Genomic DNA, 22,076 nt, shown 5'->3' on the forward strand with positions numbered 1-22,076 from the left:
TAGCTGTTGGTGCCGGACTGGGGCAGCCTCTACTGGACTTGACTGCCTCTGCAACGACCAGAGGCTGTACCTGGTGCCCTGGGCCACGGGTGTGGGTACCCTGCCGGGCCCTTGTGTGGATTCTGTCTGGTGGCGGAGGGGTACAGTTCGTGGTGCCTTACAAGAAACTCGGAGGGGGCCACTATGTCTAACGCTCTGCGCAAGGGGAAGAATGGGAGGGATGGACAATCAAAGAACACCCAGCAACCGGCTTCCCCTGGCCCAAGCTCTTCTCCTAAGTGCTCTGATGACGAGGCTCCGGCCACCAAAGCATTTATGGCTGACCTCTTCAAGTCCATCAAGGAAGACATCTCGGACCTCCGAGCGCAATTGACTTCTGATCTTCGAGAAGTGCGGAGGGACGTGGACGCTGTGGGAGAAAGAGTGGCCACACTTGAGGATCACGATCTCAGCATGGCAAATGACGTCCACCAGCTGCAACAGGACGTGCTGAGACTCACGGAACAGAACCTGGACCTGCAGGCCCATGCGGAAGACTTAGAGAACCGCTCTAGGAGGAATAACATTCGCATACGAGCGGTACCGTGCGATGGAGAAGCAGGGGACCTCCGCGGCTACGTCCAGGACCTCTTCCGTCAGATTTTGGATGACGAGGAGGTACATGAGATTCGGATGGATCGGGTCCACAGAGTAGGTCTACCACGAAGGGGAGGAGGTCCGCCACCGGACATCCTGGTGTGTGTCCATGATTTTCAGCTCAAGGAGAGAATCCTTAGGAAGGCACGTGATGCTCCCTCTTTGCAGTTCCGTGACCATCGTCCACAGCTTTATCAAGATTTAGCGGCGACGACCCTTCAGAAGCGGTGGGAGATCAGACCAGTCACGGCGTTTCTGCGAGACCACAACATCTCCTATTCATGGGGCCATCCATTCTGCATAGTCTTCCGTTGGCAGAATAAGCTAGCGCAGATACGCTCGCTGCAAGTGGCAAAAGAACTTCTGGGCATCGGGGATGATTCTCCAGCTTCGAGGGTCGGCAGCCCTTCGCCAAGATGGCGACATCGATCCTCCTCTTGGGACAGAGTGGGGTCGGCACCGGATCGTGGGCGGCCTGATCGAGCGACCAGCTTGCAGGAAAGAGGAGATGCGGTGGCCTCCGTTGCCTCGGCCACGTTGACGTCTTCGCAGCAGAGCTCTGGAGCGGCCTGACTTGAAGGTTGCAGGCCTAAGGGCGCCGGAGGGGCCCGCGTTCTTTGGTTCCGTGGGTATGCCAGTTCTTTGTGAGAAGACACCCCGGACCGAGGCCCTGGGAGACCCTACTGAGGTCTTCCACCCCCCTCCCAGTGACTTCACGGTGCGCTGCACTGTTCTGGGACGCTTCGTTGAGTCTGTTAAGTAGCTCTGTTTGTTTTTGGTCTGTGGATTGGGGTGGGAGGTGGGTCGCGGGAACTGTTGGGGGGGCCTGGTCGGGAAGGGGTTGGGGGGTGCGGAGGGTGGTGGCGCCTGGTGGGATTGTATGTTGTGCTTTTTCATCTCTGTGGCTGACCTCTTAGGGTTCTTAAATGCAGTGAGTAGCCGGGACCTGGTCGCCTGGGTGGAGTGTACTCCTGCTGTCGAGCTGTTGCCCTCTGACAGGATTACACAGTTCTATGGGGGCACGGTGGAGGGGGGTCAGTTGGATCGAGCGGAAGAGTTTCTTGGGGGGAGGTGGGGCAAGGAGATATTAGCAGTGGTTAGCTGGAGGTGGGTGTTGGCATCCCAGTATGCCGCTTAGTATAGGGACGTGGAACGTCAAAGGTCTTAACTCCCCACAGAAACGCCAAAAGATTTGGAAATATATTACTGATCACAATTTGGATGTTGTGGGGCTCCAAGAGACTCACCTGGCGCGTAAGGATGAGCTTCGGCTGCGCCATAGGCACTTCCCACTGATTTATAGGGCCTCTGCCTCCACCAAACATAGGGGGGTTGCGCTTCTCTTTCGAGCTTCATTACACTTTCAGCCTTTGGGGATTCGCGGTGACAAGGACGGGAGGTGGCTTATGGTTAAAGGGGTGCTTGGCGGAGTGACATGTACATTTGTGGTGGTGTATGTCCCCAATTCGGGGCAAAATGCTTTTCTCCGGAACCTGTTGGTTAGGGCAGGGGACTTTGCTGAGGGGTTTGTAGTGCTGATGGGTGATTTTAATATGGTGTGGGATGGGAACATAGATAGCTCGCGGGTGCAGAGGGCGGGAGCGGGAGTGTTTTCAGTGGAGACTCAGGAATTGATTAGTGACCTTGGCTTGATTGATAGCTGGAGAGCCCTGCATCCCCAATCCCGCGACTACACGTTTTTCTCACATTTCCATCACTCCTACTCTAGACTTGACCATATTTTTGCGAGCCAGGCACTTCGAGGGGATATTCGAGCCTCTAGTGTTCTCCCCCTATCTGTCTCGGATCACAGCTTATTGGTACTGACGCTACTCTGGCCATCAGGGGGAGATGGCGTGAAGAATTGGTATTTTCCGCCAGCACTCATCCGGGATGATGCCTCCTGTAGGGAACTGCGTAAGGCTCTGAGGGATTTTCAAACCCTCAATCCGGTCTCAGATACCTCCCTCTTTAATACCTGGGACGCATGTAAGGCCTCCATAAGGGGCACGTGCCTGCACCTTAACGCCAACCTTAATCGGTTGCGGAGGAAGGAACGGGAGGACCTCGAAGCGGAGCTGGCCACATTGGAGCAGGCCCACAAAGCCAATCCATCTAGGCTTACTCTGAGACCATTGACAGCGGTTAGGGGTAAATTGAAGGCGCACTATGCTAACTGTGCTGAGCTTATGCTGCTCCGGCTGCGACGCACTTCATACTCTCAGGGTAATAAGATAGGTAGCCATCTGGCGCGCCAATTGCGTGATAAACGGGAAAGGGAGTATGTGGGTGGCATCATGGACCCCTCCGGAACACTTCACCATAGCGATACGGACAAGGCACACCTTTTTGGACGGTTCTATGAGGCGCTGTACAGGGGTGACTCCCTGGACCAGGCGGCGCAGGATCGCTTCCTAGCGGCCCTCCCCGTACCAAAGGTGTCGAAAGAATGGAACGAGTTACTAGCAGCCCCTATCTCTAGAGAGGAGGTGCTGGAGGCCATCGGGGAACTTAAGCTTCACAAAGCTCCTGGACCGGATGGCTACACGGCGCTATTTTATAAGTCCTTTGCTACAGAGCTCTGCGAATTTTTGGTACCCCTCTTTAACGAAATGGCAACCTCGGGATGTTCTTCGGTATCCATGGCCGAGGCCAGGATCTCGGTAATCCCTAAACCAGGGAAGGACCCGTCCTGCTGCTCGTCCTATCACCCGATAGCGCTCCTGAACGTGGATGCCAAGTTATATTCCGGGACGGAGATTATGGGCCTCACCTGTAGATCTATCAGGAAGAGCTTCTCGAACCTGTTGATGAATAGAGGTCAAACTGTCAGTTAATTGTGCCAAATAATCATTCAACAGAACACAAGGTACATCATGTATGGGGCGTGGCTTAGGAACTCCCCAAATGGTCATCGGTCTTCCAAATACTACCTCATACGGTGTAAGACCTGATCGTGAATGTGGTACTGATCTTATGGATATCAGTGCCAAAGGCAATACATCCGGTCACTTTAGGGACGTTGAAGCCAGTATTTTCTCCAGATTCAATTTTAAGGTAGCATTATACCTTTCCACCAATCCTGCTGATTGTGGGTGGAAGACTGTATCGACTTTCTGTTTGATCCCTAATCCTTTCAGGACATACTCAACAACTTGCCCAATAAAATGAGGTCCGTTGTCACTCCACAAATTTTTACAAACACCATACCTAGGAAAAAATTTCTTCAGAAGCACCTTTGCTGTGGTAAGAGCAGTATTATCCTTTGTAGGATACGCCTCTATCCATTTACTGAAGGCACATACCACCACTAGGACATATTTTACATTATTTCAACGTTCAAGCTGGATGTAATCCATCTGCAAAACTTCAAAAGGTGCGGTTGGTGTAGCAAACCCTCCTGTAGGAGTTTGTGTCCCTTTTCCAGGACTGTACTGCCAACAGATCAAACAGGACTGTACCACTCTTTTAGCTGTTCTGGCAATTTCAGGATGCTCCCAGACTTGTGTAAGCAATTTAGTTATTGCTAGAGCTCCAACATGTGCCAGCCCATGTGCCATTTGAACCATAGGTTGTAAATAGGCTGCAGGCAATTTCCATTTATTCATTTCTTTGTTACGCCAACAACCCTCATCGTCTAACATTCCTTCTTTGGACCACTGCTCAAGTTCTTCCACAGAGGCAGATCTCTTTATATCCAATACTTCCTCTCTAGCACCATGCCAACGCTCAGCTTGTGATTTTACTATGTACATAGGTGTAGTGCTTTGCTGTATTGCAGTTTCACGAGCTACACGATCTGCAAAGGCATTTCCTTGTTCTATTTTGTCAGTGATCTTCTTGTGTGCGCTACACTTCATAATGGCAACTTTCTTTGGATATGTAAGTGTAGTCAAGAGATTATGTACTATTTCTCTGTGCATTATCTGCATCCCGTGCGATGTAAGAAAGCCTCTTTCCTTCCAGAGTAGGCCACAATCATGAACCACTCCAAAAGCATAGCGGCTATCCGGGTAAATGTTCACACATAAATCAGTACTAAGCTCACACGCTCGTGTCAAAGCTATTAGTTCAGCTGCTTGAACCGACTTCTGTGATATGCAAGCTGTTTCCACTACTGTTTCAAGTGTGGTGATTGCATATGCAACTGAGGTTGTGCCATCCGGTAACTTCAAACAGGACCCATCAACCCACAGCTTCCCATCAACATCTGGAAGGGGCGTATCTTGCAAATCAATGCGACCCTTTGTCTGTTCCTCAGTAAGGAATATATAATCATGAGGCTCCTTTGATTGAGACTGAGTCGCAGGATATGGCAACACAGTGGGTTTAGTGTAGCACACCTCTTCAATGTAATTTGAGGTGCTAACAATGTCGATTTGTATCCTGTCAAGCGAGCACTAGTTAAATGCTGAGTTTTAGTCTGATTCAAAAGGGCATCTACTGCATGGGGTACTAGCACCAACAGTTTGTGTGACAAAACTATCCCTTCACTCTGACGTATGGACACAGCTGTTGCTGCAACTGAATGAAAACATCCAGGCAACGCACGAGCAACAGGATCAAGAACTGCAGAAAAAAATACACAGGGACGCTGCTTGTCAGCGAGTGTCTGTACTAAAACTGACAATGCACATCCATCTTTCTCATGTACATAGAGTGTAAAGGTCTTCGTATAATCTGGTGTGCCTAACACTGGTGCAGAGCAAAGAGCTTGTTTCAACTGGCGAAAGGCATTTTGACATTCATCTGTCCAAGGAAGAGGAAGAGGAGTGTTCTTAGTCAAAAGTGCTAGCAATGGTTTAACAATGTGTGAAAAACCCAATATCCATTGCCTACAAAAAGAAGTTAAACCAATAAATGCATGGACATCTTTCTGTGTGGAAGGTACTGGGGTGTCTAGCATTGCTTGAATGCGATCTGATGTCAGTGCACGGCCCTCCTTAGACAGAAGATGACCTATATAGGTTACCTACATAGTGGTCGTGGTCTTTGCTGTTACTAAGTAGCTATGTGGAATATCAGAAGGCCACTGGCGGTTAATCCATAAGCTGGGACGAAGAGGGCACTATTCTAGATCTGTGTTGGGGCTGGCCCCCTATTTTTAGCTGGGAAAGTGGGTTCATCTGATATGTTTTGATACTACCAATTGTATTGCTTGGTTTTACTTGTGTTTTTAACCTTACAACTTTTTATTGCATCATTCGTACTGTTTTATTGCTGTTCTTTTATGACAAATCATTGTCGAAATAAAGATACAATACCGGGTTACCTTTGGTCTACAATATTGCAAATACTTTATGGTGATGTGTCGCAAGAAAAGAACAAAGTACATTTTTCACACTGCTCAGGTGTATCAGCTGCCAACAAGATGTCATCGACATATTGAATGAGAGCCACTCCTTCAGGCAAAATAAAGGAATCGAGTTGTCTTTTTAAGGCTTGACTATAGATACTCGGACTCTCAGTGTACCCTTGAGGAACTCTACAAAATCTGTATGATCTGTTATTTAACGTGAAACCGAAAAAATATCGGCTATCAGGATGGATAGGAATCGAGAAGAAAGCGTTCTTCAAATCCACTACTGAAAATGTAGTTGCTGTTGGAGGCACCAGGGTAAGCAATGTCGTTATGTCAGACACTACATGGTACTGTGGTACTACAATTTTGTTGACTTCTCTCAACTCAATGATAAATCTATAAATCTTAGTGTCAGTATCTTTTTTCAAAATGGGAAGAATCGGACTACTGCAGACATTATAAGGAACTTCTTCCACCACCCCCACTTCAATCAGGTCTTGTACAATACGTGTAAGTGCTTCTCCTTCTCGAGAAATTTTATACTGAGGCAATCTCGGCAGTATAGCACCCTCCTTGACACTAATATGTACTGGTGGAATAACCATTTGTCCTACATCGGTATCTGAAGTAGCCCACAAAGTACTAGGGAGTGAAGCTAGGGCAATGTCCTCTTTAACATTACAAGATCTCTCAATCATGGGGTGGTTGTCATTTAAAATAACCCGTACTCCTTCCGGAGAACATCGTATCGTGGCCCTGAAATATTTGAGCATGTCAAGACCCACAATGTTATCTGGTGTATTTGGAGAAAGCAAAAATGGACATGGAGCAGTAAACTTATCAACATGGAGTGCAAGTGGTTGTGACAATGGGCTAAGGGTGGATGTTCCATTGAAACCTATCGATGTAATAGTTAAGCCAGACAGGGGAGCCCTTGGAATCAAGTGTTTAGACAAGGCGCTACGAGTAGCTCCTGTATCAACCAGAAACTGATCCGTAGAACCCAAAACATGTGCTGTAACATAGGGACCCTTCTGATCTACTGGAACTTCAACTGATTCCTTACTCCATCCTAGGCAATCCTATGCATAAGCAGAATCTTACAAATTAGACGGCTCATAGTCGGACATTTGATATTAATTCTGTCTGTCAAAAGTATTAGCCCCATCTTGCCCACGTGAATTCGCATCAATCCTAGCACGATCATTTGTATTTCCTCTAGGCCCTGAATATCCTGAATGATTTCTCATTTGTCCCCGACCACGTGAACACTACTGAGCACGTAGCACTGGACAATTAGAAATCCAATGTTCGAATTGTCGGCATTATGCACACTGATCAACAGACAAATCTACACGAGGAGAGGGAGGAAAAGACGAACCATAAGATCCACGTCCACCTCTATTATTATCTCTGGAAGGTGGGCCATAAGCTTGAACCATCATAAACTTTGTTTTTAACTCTTTAGATTTTTTATCCTCCTTACTTTTCGCTTCTAATTCTTGCCGTTCATAATACTGAGCCATAGTTAAGAGAGAAACCGGAGAGGAGGTAGTCCATGAACTTTCACTCACCTTTAGGCGACTAGCTATTTCTGGCAAAAGGTTTGTGACATATTTATCGACAAACAGATGCCTACCCGTGTCATCTGTCAGTGACCACTAAAATCGTTGAATGCTTCTTCAAAGCGTGTGAAGAAGTCTGAAACTGGTTCATCTATCTTTTGCTTACAAGACGCTAACATAGTCCAATCTATCTTTTTAGGGGGAATAATTGTCTTTAATTTAACCAAGATAGCTGCTCGAAGATCTAAAATTAGCTGACACGGTTTTTGTGCAGGTTCTCTATCTTTATCTAATTGTTCTATATCTGACCACAATGCCCCAAATACCACACGATTGTCAACTTTACTCACAGTTCTCCACATATCAGGCGGTGATATTAATCCAAAAAACAAATCAATGTCAGACAGGGTCATAGTACAAGAACTAATGGCACCCTCAATTTCTTCATAAAAGGCTGTCGGATTATTTCGCGGATCAGGCAATGCATTTTTAAGAGCCATGACATCGGCTCTATTCCAAGGAGTGTAAACCCAATTATAAATAAAATACCCTTTCGCGTTGACAGAAGTCTTATCATCACTTGTGACTGTTCCTTTAGGAGGAACATATAAAGGTGCGGCTTACCGCATGGATTTCACATTTACAAAATTCTTATCTGTTTCGAGGGTCAGAGCTCGTGCCATGTTGATTCGAGATGTTTGTGCAGCTGCGTCTGCTGCCTTTTTCTCCTCCCGCAAATGGACTGCTTCATCACGTAGTTTAACCAAGCATCTGATCGTGTCAGCCACCTGGGAGAAGACAAAAGAACCTTCACGTAATTGCTTACAATCAGCTGCTATATCATCTGGCTCTACTTCCACCAAATATTTCCTAAATCTCTCAAGAACCTCTCCAGCAAATATCTTGGTGAAATATTTTTGTTCCCTTTCCGACCAATTCTGAATAGTATCTAAGATTTCAGAAGCAGTATTAGTACTACGATCGGCTTTACGCGCCGCAGATCTAATCTGAGAGGAACGTTCAGTATTTACCATTGAGCGAGTGTCTCCTGCTCCGTAGGAGAGTCCTCATCTGACTCATCAGTAGCAGAGGGAAGAGTATATGGAGGTGGACAACGATCTAATAAGAGAGAATCATCTTGGGGTTTATTAAGAATAGGATAAAGAGGCCTACGAATAGCGTATTGTCCATTTACCTGTAACTGACGCTCCCTATCTTCCCTTTCTTTAATTTCTTTAATCTCTTTATTTTTCATTTCTACTGCTTTCGCATGCACACTTTTACGCTGTTCTTTTTCAATCAAGGCCTGTTCACCCTTCATTCGCTCATGTACTTCTTTCTCCCACTTTCGCACACAGTCAAACATGTCTTGCCTAGCCGTTCGCTTGAACATCCGTTGCTCCACATACTGAATCTTTCGCAAATCAAATGACCCATGCATAGGCCAAAGCAACTCAGGATCCTTGCGGGTGTATTTATTCCACAATGTGCTGTACATTATGGACGAAATACCATATTTAATATACATGTCCCTATGAGGCGTCCCCTCCGGGGGGGCGGTTGTGCTTCATCGATACTCAAATTGGTATCACTACAAAAGCAACACATCTTACGAAGTGTGCTGGAAACAGGCATGCCAAAAATAGTGCAAAATATGCAGTATTATAATCAAAAGTAGCGCTTAAAGTACTCTTCGTACGTTGCGCCGTTCAAATATTCTTAGAAGTAGAGAAAAAATCTCCTCATTACCTGCCTATATGTGTTGCAACACATATATATACATATTCATAGGACGAGTTCAATATTTGGCCAATTCCATATACAAATGCCACAGTAAGCGTTTCTAAACTACCTTACCAATCCAAGGCGTCAAATTTACAGCAAGTGCCGCAAAACGGCTCTTACCAATCAAATCGTGTCCAGGTTCCTACTGCCAAGTTCTCAAATCGACCAAACGGTCACTGCACGGCGAATCAACAGAAGAGATCTCAGTCGAGGACCGGCGCAACCTGGATGGTCAGATCAGAAAGAAAAGGAAAACGCTGTGGATGCCAAGACTCGGGTCTCCTCCTGCAGTGATCAAGTCCAAAGTGAGATTCCAATCCTTCGTCTCGACCAGTCCTTCGGGCAACCGAGTCACCGATGAGCCCCACGCTGGGCGCCAATTTGTGGTAGCAAGCCCCAGCCAGGCCTACTAGTGCTAGGGATTTGCCCTTCTCTGCTTAAAGTCCTTAGACCAATAATAAGAAGTTGGCACAGAAACTGGAATAGAAAAGACAGAGTTTATTAAACCTCATGAGGTGGAACTACATTCACACAACACCCTTCGGTATAGTATGAGGTATCACACTGACTAGAAGGAGCTTGGTCCTTTTATACCCACACAGGGGCTGAATTGAAGGCGGTACAAGGCACAGAGTGTTGGTTTCAAATACATATAAGGTCATACAGAGAGTGTGCTAGCAACAAGTGGGAAGGGCTGACAGTTAGCTAATTCTGGTGGACACATCTTGACAGTTACAAATTGGAGACAGCTGCATGCTCAACTGAGCATGTGCAAAGCAGAAGAGGATAAATATATCTTGTCTCTAGGCAGATTTCAAGAGCAGTTAACGGGAAGGTAGGACAAAGCACATGGCACACAAAATGGCCGACAGAAATACAAAATGGATTCCGTAAAACGGACAAGATAGTCTCTAAATACAAGATGTCTTCTGCTAATGCCTAACCTAATCATTGCTAAATTACCACAGCCAGGTCATGGACCCCCGTAATGATTTAAGTACCCCAGCCTGTAGGCCTGTGCACGTCCCGTGTATCGTTACTTTAAATGCTTCCCATATGGTGCCCATACTTTGCACTGACAAACATTTTAAGTAAAATTATTCTCAATGGCTTCTCCCACCCCTTCTCGGTAAACCCGATCATGCAGCGCGGTGGAAGGCAGTCTCCATTTGAACTGTGGTGGTATGTACGAGGGTATGAGCATTGTGAGCAATGGTGGGGTGTGATCGGAAATTGTGCGAGGCAAGTGGGTAACCCTAGTGATCCATGAATTTACTTCACTTCACTTTACTTCACTTGTAGTTAGTCAATAGTCAAGGCATGACCATGATTGATGAGTGTAGGAGTAACATCTGCCCTCCCGCAACTCCGGGTGTCTAAACCTCCATACGTCTATTAGGAAAAAATCTTGCATTCCATTCCAAACAGCCTGCGCAGCTTTTTTTATAGCAGGTTCTACATTGGAGTGACTGTCCAATGCGGGGTTTAATATAACATTAAAATCACCCCCACAGATGATGGCAGCTGGCGGTAACCTATGTATCTTACTCCACAGTGTCTCATAGAATCCAGGGTCGTCTATATTAGGCCCATAAATATTGACCATGGTCAATAACATACCACACAGTTTCCCCTGCACTATTATATATCGGCCATTATCATCTCTATCCTCATGTAAACTCACAAACAGGAGATTTTTTAAATTAACATCATAACTCCTCTGGCATGCGAGGAGTAGGAAGATGCCAATCGTACCCCCGCCCATCTAGTGGCCACCGCTGCTGAAGCATGTTTGGTAAGGTGAGTTTCCTGCAATAATGCCACTTGTTTTTTATGTCGGTCCAGGTAATTTATCACTTGCCTTGTTTTCTTCGGATTGTTAAGACCTCTGACATTCCACGTTACCCAGGTTAGGTTTACCATCCCCAGTTGTTATCCTTCCAACACAATATTCACGTATGCATTATAAACACTGTATCTTATCTCGCTTATGCATAATATTTTCAGTCCATGTATTCTGCATTGCACATTAGTATGTCTCAACAACCCCAAAACTAAGCCCCCCTCCCACATCAGCATCCCAATTATGCTAATGAACATAAGAAACAAAATATACCCTGCATCCCGCTGTGAACGGGTAGTCCACCCACAGTGTGTACAGCCCTGTTGCATGGCGTTTTAGGATCCGAGTGAAATTTTCCAGATTCATGCCCTTATATAGGTACAATTCACATTACCCTAATATAGGCATATAAATCATACCCATATTCAGACATAGCCCATGCAGTCCAAATACAGGCATGGCTACTTCCACCCGTACCGAAAAGTCACAACGATTTCTTGGAAAAACAGCTTAAGCAGTCAGGGACATACCCTTGCTTGAATATTGATTTGTCCAAGAACTCATGTAGTTTACAAAGTACTACCATTCCCTTGGGGTTCTTTACTGACGTTATTATGCCCGACTTTACGTCAAACTAGGCACCTTCAGGGTATAAATATGCCTTTACTTGCTCTAGCAAACACACAGTGGTTTGGAGCAGCTCGACTATCTACACACCCGAAACAGCTCGCTGCAGCAAGTGCCGAAGGAAGCCGACCCTCCAGCTGACGCACTGATTGAGAAGCTGTCCTTTCTCTCGCTGAGAACCCAGCTCCAGTGTTTCCAAGGTCCCCTTGCGGGGTGTTGGAAATTGAGTCCAGAGACAGCGATACCAGACCGCCTTCATTCTAAGCTAAGGTATGGAGCTGATTAGACCCTAAGAGAAATCTTGGATAGATTCTTGGCAAAGAAAACTAAAACCTATACTCTACCACACTTACTTCTTCCGGCGTACTAGACTTAGGTGAGGTACATTGAGGTAGGCATATTTTAGAAGCACCAGTTGAGTACTTTTCAGCCATTATTATTTATGTATGTATTTATATATGGTTTAGAAACCATACAATGCTTTTACAGTATTATTTTATAATATTGTTCTTGCTGTACGCATTATACTTTGCAGCCTGCATTACGATTGTTGCAGTTCACTTTACTTGCATAAGAAAGAAGACTGTTCAATAAATCCTTTTATTGAAAACGCCCGTCTCTCTATTTCTCTGCAACTCTGTTGAAACAAAGCATGCACGATTGACTGAGTAAAATATCTATCTATTGTTTCCACGACTCTGACGATACGTTTATTCTTGGGGAAACAAAGTTGTCATGTTTATGCGGTTGTCAGAAACTAATCCCCTCTTGTGTATTCGAGAAAGTTTCTAGTGACCTCTGAGCTAGCTGGCACTCACTATTAAGTTTAGTATATTCGATGAAGACCTAGTAGACATAAGTCCTACGTCAAATGTATAGGATATATTATTCCTTTTTGGGTTTTTTTTAACGTTTTTATTTTGCAGAGTCGAAAAAGAAAAATTACAGAGGTAAGACATTTCAACCGCCCACCACACCACCCCAACTCTGTAGAACTACAGAGTTAATGACACATAAGGAAAGGTAAACGTAAATATATGGCACTGTAGGATCAAGGAAAGAAAGAAGATAGTACTGAAAGAAAAGGAAAAAGAAAAGCATCTGGGATTCAAAAAAAGATTGACAGAGGAAGAAAAAGAAAGCAGGCAAGGAAGAGAGCACAAGCCGAGTTAACCCGGTTGCGCCAGCCAAGATGTAAGCATATCCCACACAAACCTTCTTCCGACTTTTACGACCTTTCCTGGCATAGACAGCTTTCTCTAGGTGGTAAGTTGCGACTAGCATAGCCAGCCACTGATAAAATGATGGGGGATCGGTGTCCAACCAAGCAGAAGCAACACAGATCCTCCACACTGCCATTGCAATACAGATGAGGCCCCCCCTTTTAATCCTGATGGTTTCGAACTGGGTCCCCAGCATGATGACTGTGGGGGTTAGTACAATAGTCTGAGTGGTGACTTCCCCTAAAAATTCCTGTACCTTAAGGAAGATTGGAACAAGTTTAGGACAGTTTGCAAATATGTGGATTGAATCGACGCCAAACTCTGAACACCTGGGGCATAGTGTCCCTTTGCCAACTCCCCATTTGGCGACTTTACGGGGGGTAATGTACAGAAATAATATGGTTTTAAAATGTTGTGCCTGCAGCTTGGCTGACAACAGAACGTTTTGCGAGAGTGCTAAGGAGTTGAAAAACATACTGTGTGGTGATTCGAGTTTGGTGTGCCATTTGTCAGCTATTTTCTGTAGGTCATCCGGGGTTTGTCTATTTAGTATGTTGTACAGGAGACCTATCCTAGGGACAGTGGTGTCACATAGAGTATTAAGAAGCTCTACTTCGGTAAACCCTGCGGTGCCCCCAACTTTTCTGGAAAGAAAATCGCATATGACGAGATGCTTAAAGGCATCTTGGCTTTTCAAGCCATATTTAGATTGCAGATTTACAAATGATTTGACTCCCTCGCTAGTGATAAGATCCCCCAGTTTCGTGAGGCCTGCCCTATGCCAGTCTGAGAAGTAAGACCTACCAAAAATAGCGGGGAGATTACAATTTGTCATGATGGGGGAGTAATAGTTAAATCTGCCCAGCCCAAATGTTCTGCGGATGTTACAGAAGACCTTGTATGAGTTCATTAAGGTCTTGAATCTCACACGTTTGTAATATCCGAACTATGTCTCTCGGAGAACACAACCCCAGTGCTCTTCACCCAGTGTAAGTTGGAAATGTGAGGAGAGCGCAGGTGCGGAGGAGAGGGGGAGTTCCCTCACCAACTCAGAGCTGTATTGCATAACTGAGGCCCAGTAATATAGCATAATGTTGGGGAAAGCCCACCCGCCCGCTCTCTTGGAAGAGTTAGTTGCCTTAGAGCCCGCCTTGGTTGTGAATAGGCCCAAATAAATTGTGTGAATATTTGTTGGAATTTCTGTAGATTGGGTTTGCTAAATTCCAGGGGTATGGTGCGGAAGAAGTAAAGACGTTTAGGAAAGTATGTCATTTTGATTACGTTGCATCTGCCAACAACGGTCAGATGTAAGTTATCAATTTGTTTAAGGGCCTTCTTGGTATCTGTAGCTAGAGGGGCTAGGTTATCTGCTATGGTTTCGTCAAGGCTGGCAGATATGAAAACCCCCAGATATTTAGCCTTTGGGACTACCCTAGCATCAGTCCAGGTTATTTCCTTGTTTATGGTTATTTGTGTTTTATTTTTGTTCAGGGCGAAGCCCGAGATTTTCCCAAATTTTTGTGCCTCTAGCTCCAATGCCAATATGGCATTCTCGGAATCAGGGGAAGTTATGGCCAGATCGTCCGCGTAAGCCAGGATTGTAGTGTTTTATTTATTTATTTATTTTAAACTTTATTTTCAAGTTTATAATATACAACACAAAGACCCCCCCCCCCCCAAAAAAGGCATCACAAACATGTTGTATACAGATTATGGCACTTCTCAGACAAGGTCCACAGCTCGAAATACAGAAGTTCATGAGGTACAGTGAAATAGCATGCAAATGGCAAGGGTCGTCGTGAGGAAACATACCGGGCTTAGCCCCGTGCACCATGCGATGGTCCCCTCAATTATCCCCTCCCCCCTCCCTGTCAGACCCTGATTCTTGTGCTGAAAACCATTCGCCACTAGTCCCCTCAGAGTCGCTGTGTGACGACTGCCCCTCCGTAGCTAGACCTGTCATACACATGGTGCGCCATGCCAGAAAGTCCTCCTGTAGTTGCTCATCTCTCCTAGTGTTCTGCATGTGTGTTTCCTCTGCGAGGATCCATTCCCTCACATCTTTAAGCCACGTGCCTATTTCTGGGGCCCTCCGTCCCATCCATGTGATAGCAACCCTGCGCCTAGCCAGCACCAACATCAGTTGCAATAATTTATACGAAAGTTTCCACTTCCTCGGCTTAGGGACCAAGGCCAGCAGACAGTGCAGGGGAGTTAGCTTGATCCGAAGGCCAGTGGTGGCAGTTATGCGACCCACAACCCCTGCCCAGAAGCCCCCCACCATCGAGCACTCCCAGGCCAGATGCAGGAATCCCGCCCCCTCTGCACTACACCTGGGGCAGTTGTCCCTTCTATCTTCCGAGTAGCGACTCATCATCTTTGGAGCGAGGTAGGTACGGTGAAGGAAGTTAAAATGAATGAGCTTAAAGAGCGCATTACAGGACACGCGCCGCGTTAAGGCCCCTATGCGTTTCCGCTGTCCCTGGTCCAGTGGCGATCCCAGGTCCGCCTCCCAATCCGCCCATGTCGGCGGTACCGGCACGGCGGAGTCCCGCTTCATAGCTGCGTAAAGCAAGGATATCAGCCGGTGTCCCCTGCGGCAGGACAGGAGGATATGTAGGGTATGCGTCATTATGTCACAGATTACTTGTGTTTAAAAACCACTTACTCTTGGGAAAATTAGTTGCCTGCCACAGCGGACCAGCGCTGACGCAGCACGCTCATTGCAATCTCTCCTTCGCGCCACGAGCAGAGGCCACGCCCCCTTTTTAGGCCACGCCCCAAGCCGACTCCTACTAAAGACGCCGATTCAGGGCGCCAGGTAATAGCCTAAAGTTGAGCTCCTGAGGCGTAAGCCGGGAGCGAGCAGCCACATTTTTTAACTATTGTCACAGATTTACTTGTGCTTTTAAAAATTTATGTCACAGATTACTTGTGTTTAAAAACCACTTACTCTTGGGAAAATTAGTTGCCTGCCACAGCGGACCAGCGCTGACGCAGCACGCTCATTGCAATCTCTCCTTCGCGCCACGAGAAGAGGCCACGCCCCCTTTTAGGCCACGCCCCCAAGCCGACTCCTACTAAAGATGCCGATTCAGGGCGCCAGGTAATAGCCTAAAGTTGAGCTCCTGAGGCGGAAGCCATGAGCGAGCAGCCACATTTTTTAACTATTGTCACAGATTTACTTGTGCTTTTAAAAATTTATGTCACAGATTACTTGTGTTTAAAAACCACTTACTCTTGGGAAAATTAGTTGCCTGCCACAGCGGACCAGCGCTGACGCAGCACGCTCATTGCAATCTCTCCTTCGCGCCACGAGCAGAGGCCACGCCCCCAAGCCGAATCCTACTAAAGACGCCGATTCAGGGCGCCAGGTAATAGCCTAAAGTTGAGCTCCTGAGGCGGAAGCCGGGAGCGAGCAGCCACATTTTTTAACTGTTGTCACAGATTTACTTGTGCTTTTAAAAATTTATGTCACAGATTACTTGTGTTTAAAAACCACTTACTCTTGGGAAAATGAGTTGCCTGCCACAGCGGACCAGCGCTGACGCAGCACGCTCATTGCAATCTCTCCTTCGCGCCACGAGCAGAGGCCACGCCCCCTTTTTAGGCCACGCCCCCCTGAATAAAAAAAACGGTGTGGTATAAATTATGTGCATTTTCCGGTCGCGCAGCGGGCGAGCGCAGCGGGCGCGACGTTTGCGCGCCAAAGGCGTGCCTAAGGCAAGCCCGTCTGCGCCCATCCGCGACCGACCGGGGCCAGTGGCCACCCCCCCTGTTCAACCATCACGCCATACCATCACCTATACCTCGCAGTCCCTTCGCCATCTAAACCAGACAGCTGACCCATCCTGTCTATACACATGGGACCCCTCTACCCAACACTCCGCTTGTAATCAGTGCGGCTTTCACCTCTCTCATGACGTAAAGAAATCCACATCATTCTCTATGCTGTTGCTTAACTGCCGCTCGCTTCCTAAACACTCTACGGAAATTTCTCTAATGCTGGAGGAGATAAGCCCAGATGTCTTTTTCGCCACAGAGACATGGTTACAGGAACATTCCGAACCCGACCTAGTGCAAGCACTTCCTCCTGGCTATCGAATACTCCGCCTTGACCGCAAAAAAGGCATTGGCGGTGGTCTAGCAATAATCTACAAATCAGACTACGTTGTCACCAGTACCCCCGTAAACTTCCCAGATTGTGAATGTCTTCCTTTTTTTATAAAGTTTAGTGCCACACACACCTTCTCGGGTATGCTTATATACCGCCCACCTGGACCACAAAGGCAGTTTCTCTCAGACCTTGCCTCGATAGCGGCAAGCCTTGCAGTCTGCGCTGCCAATTTCACAATCCTAGGTGATCTCAACATCCACCTAGATGACCCAAACAACTTTATAGCAAGAGAACTATCCAAAAGCTTAAGCGCTCTCGAACTGAAACAACGTGTCACTGGGCCCACCCACCTAAAAGGACACCTCTTAGACCCCATCTTTAGCAACTGTAAAAACCTTCACACTGCAAATCCTTCTCCCCTTCCATGGTCTGATCACTTTCTTATCCCGTTCACCTGGACCCTGCCCCCTCACCTCCCCCCCAAACCCCCGATGACTCAACGATCACGCAATTGGTCTAAACTCCACCTATCTGAGTGGGAGGATCTCCTACAAGGTACCAAACCCACTAACTCATCTACCCCCACTCAAGATAATGATAACTACAACATGTGGATCACCAGTTCTCTAGACACAATATTACCACTAAATAACTCCCGCCCCAAGTGCGGCAATCCAACAGCCCCGTGGTACACTAATGAACTGCGAGAGGCCAAACGTGTATGTAAACGATTGGAGAGGAAATGGCGCCTCAGCTACCTCACATCAGACAAATCAAGCTATAGAACAGCAATTAAAAAATACAAAGCGGACATTCATTTAGCTCAGGCGAAATATTTCGAACACAAGATTGAGAACGCAGCTTCTAAACCCAAGGAGATCTATCGAATAGCCAAAACCCTTCAGCAACTCCCAGAGGCACCAAAGCATCATAACAATACCCAGTCTCACTGTGAAGAAATAGCTGAGTTTTTCTATCAAAAAATAGAAACCATCAACTCCTCTTTTCCCCACCCTGTCACTCTGCGCACAGATTCTGTCAATACAGACTGCTCGACAGGTCCTCCTTACGTTCTCAATAATTTTCCTCCTTTAGAACTTACTAAACTTGAAAAACTTATGGGACAGGTCAAATCTGGATCACCTACTGACCCAGCTCCTCCCAGCGCTCTTACCCAGATCACCCATCAGATCTCGCCTACTATTCTAGACCTGCTCAACTCCTCACTTCACACTGGTATTGTCCCTTCTCTATGGAAAAGAGCTATGGTCAAGGCTCTACTAAAAAAAAACAGTCTCGACCAATCTAACCCTGCCAACTATCGACCCATCTCCCTCCTACCATGGCTCAGTAAACTTCTCGAGAAGTATGTCAACTCCGTTCTCACTGACTTCCTGGAAATTAACAACATACTAGATCTCTCCCAGACTGGCTTCAGACCCTGTCACGGAACGGAGACTGCATTGATTGCGGTGACGGAGGAGGCAAGAAAGATCTTGGACGATGGCGGGTCCACAGCCATCATCCTACTCGACCTTAGTGCCGCCTTCGACACTGTGAATCATAATATCCTACTCCATCGTCTAGGAGGAATAGGACTGTCGGGTACTGCACTCAGCTGGATGAGATCTTTTTTGAAAGACAGGTCCTTCAGGGTCTTTGAGAAGGATTTCGCCTCTGCCAGTAGACCTCTTAATTGTGGAGTGCCTCAGGGCTTCTCCCTGAGCCCTACCCTTTTTAATGTCTATCTTCGCCCCCTAGCTGATGTTGTCCGCCCATTCGGTGTGAAGATCGTTACCTATGCGGACGACACGCAGCTAGTGGTAGCACTGGACCCCCCCTCAACTCCCTTCACAGTCTGCATAAGTGCCTCGAAGCAGTTGCTATCTGGATGTCTGGCTCTTGTCTTAAACTTAACGGGGACAAAACAGAGATAATGCTCCTTGGAAACAACATCGCTAAAACCATTGACCCTATCTGGCCTCTCTGTTTAGGGAGTCCCTCGCAACCCAAGAAGCAAATCAAGAGCCTAGGCATCTGGCTTGACCACACGCTTTCTTTGAACTATCAGGCCACCAAGCTCGCTGCCACTTGCTTTGGGCTGATGAGACTGCTTCGTAAAATCCTCCCTCTCCTTCCATTCCACTCGAGACGCATTATGGTCCAAGGATTGATCCTCTCCCGCCTCAACTGTGGAAACGCCCTATATCTTGGGGCACCGCAATCCACACTTGACAAACTCCAGATTATTCAAAACTGTGCAGCAAGAATTCTCCTGGATATCCCTCGCCGAACCTCAGTAAGAGCCAGACTGAAAGACATTCAATGGCTCCCGGTAAGATCCAGAATCGAATTTAAGAGCATGTGCATTGCACATCGCATTTACTGGGGAACAGGCCCCTCCATCAATTCCCCCCTTCTGAAAGCCTACCAGCCCACTCGTTCCCTCAGATCTGCGACCTCCCACCTCGCCTCAGGACCACGCATTAGGAAAGCCAGATGTGGAGGCCGCTCGCTTTCCTACAACCTAGCCAGGATCTGGAACTCCCTCCCCCTCCATATCAGATCCGAACCCAACCTCCTCACCTTCAGGAAGATTCTTAAAACCTGGCTATTCAGCAAAACTTCAGTCTAAAACCCCACTCAGCCTCACCCACTCCAGCCTCTCCGGCTCAGCTCAAGCTATCTCAGCGCTGGGACGCCCCTGGGTAGCCATCGCGCTTTACAAATTCACATTCCATTCCATTCCATTGGGGGTATCTCCGGACACCGAGGCCATACCGAGCGCACCATGGCACGTAATCCCTGGTAATGTAAGTACTGCCCCCCACTGAGGCCAAAGGACTCCCCCGCCTGCTCGTACGCCAAGAAGCTCTCCGAGGGATACAAATCGGCTAGTACCTCACAGCCCCCCCCTCTCTATGATTTTAGTGTTAATGCCATGGATGCTCATTGCTAAAATGGCAGGGTTCCTTTCAATTTGTTTAATCAATGGGTCTAGGTAAAGGGCAAATAGCAGAAGGGAGCAGGGGCAGCCCTGCCTAGTACCCCAGGAGATATTGAATTGGTCAGTAAGTCGCCCGTTGATGGAAACACAGGCCGTTGGTTTAGATATAGAGCCTGTACCGCCTGTGTGAGTCTTTGCCCGAAACCCATCTTACCCATGACAGCCCACAAGAACCGCCAGGAGACCCGGTCAAATGCTTTTTCAGCATCTAGTAGTGTTAATGACCTTGGGTCTCCTGCTACCTGCGCTGAGTCAAACAGGGTAATGGCCCGCCTGACATGTTCGGTGGTGCCTTTTTTTGGAATGAACAGTAGTATCAAAATTTTCCCTCATCGACCAAATTATTTACATACAAGACTTGCTTCACATTATTTCACTATTCAATTCAAGAAGTACACTTTACAAATACAGCATTTTATCTCAAAGATTCATTTTTATTTTTATCAAAAAGTTCTTGATTATGTTTTATTTTTTATATATTTCATTTCTTTTTTTCTAAATTAAGTCTATTTAACACGTGACAAGCAGTAGACTTCAGTTCTACAATGCGTATGTTCATTGATACATATATTTCTCTGCTACTTCATACTATTTCTAAAACAATTACATAAAAAACACCTCATATCATTAAGTCCCCCTGGATCACTTCATTCATACACCACAACTCTCATACCACTATTTCCACTCTCACAACATCAATACCAACTATATCCCAACTAGGTACTCAAGATGTCTCTATAAAAATATATGAGACCCAGCACTAGAATGGTCTACGCGCGTTTCGGTGGGTTTAATAGTTGTCCGAAAACCACCTTCTTCAGGACCTTGTCAGATATAACACATATGGACTCCAGGGGACCTACAAATACTATACAAAATATTAGCATAGTGTACTATCATACAAGTGAGTTCAAATCTAAAAACTTTTATTCTAATTAAATTGTCTGATCCACCTGAATCCAGCCCTCAACCACCCAAGTGAGGAGGTGACCGTGACATGACCCATCAACTCAAGGACATAGGCGCAGGCAAGAGAATTTAAGACTCGCTCTGCAATATCGTTACGCAAAAAGGATTTTCACATATAGTCCCCCAGTTTTCCCTTCTACTTATACTAACCAGTTTGTGTTGTTACTTGAGAAAAGTTGGTATTCCAATATCCCAATAATATCACTAGAAGTACAAAGTTATCCGTTTTAAGGTTCGGGAAGTTTTTTATCAATGGTTCCTATGATGACAGAATGAAAGGAACCACCATTAGCGTACTTGTGTGAAAAAACATATATATGTGGTAAGATTTCTAATAGCATCATTTTACCTACTTATGCACATAGATTAAGGTCCGCATATTATCCAAGGGCCATGGTTTTTATTCCAGTTTTCTGGTACCCAGCGATTGTATTATCCTATACATGAGAAAATAAGTGATGTTTTAATTTTTTCCTTCTGTGCTAGGGTATCCTCTTATGATTATTACCCCTCAACTATTAACTCTACTAACCTTAGAAATAACGCCCTTTTAAATTCCCCTTGGTTGTGTCTGTACTGTAGATACTTTTAGAAGTCATTCACGGTAGTCCAATACGATCTCCTTTGCAATACCTAGAGAAGGATATGTATGCACACATAAATAATCTGCAATGCCATATGTAAAGTAAGGGTGTTCTTTTGTGACTGGTTCCACACCACTATTCATTCTACTAACCTTAAAAGTGGCGTCCTTTCAGATTCCCTTTATTAATATCTGCGCTGTGGATAATTTTAGCTGTCATCTGTAGTGGTTCCAAAAAATCTTTTGTGCAATACCTAGAGAAAAATATGTATACGCACATCAATCATCAATGCCCTATGGTGCCATATATTCGACTAGGGGTTTTTATATATATTGTTAACGTTTTTGAAACTTCTGTATCCTCATCCTGTTCATGAGTTAGCGTTACTTCGTGAATTCGCTTTTTAGCTCAATCTCTG

The sequence above is a fragment of the Lissotriton helveticus genome, chromosome 12 (assembly GCF_964261635.1).
Source record: "Lissotriton helveticus chromosome 12, aLisHel1.1, whole genome shotgun sequence".
Classification (NCBI taxonomy): Eukaryota; Metazoa; Chordata; class Amphibia; order Caudata; family Salamandridae; genus Lissotriton; species Lissotriton helveticus.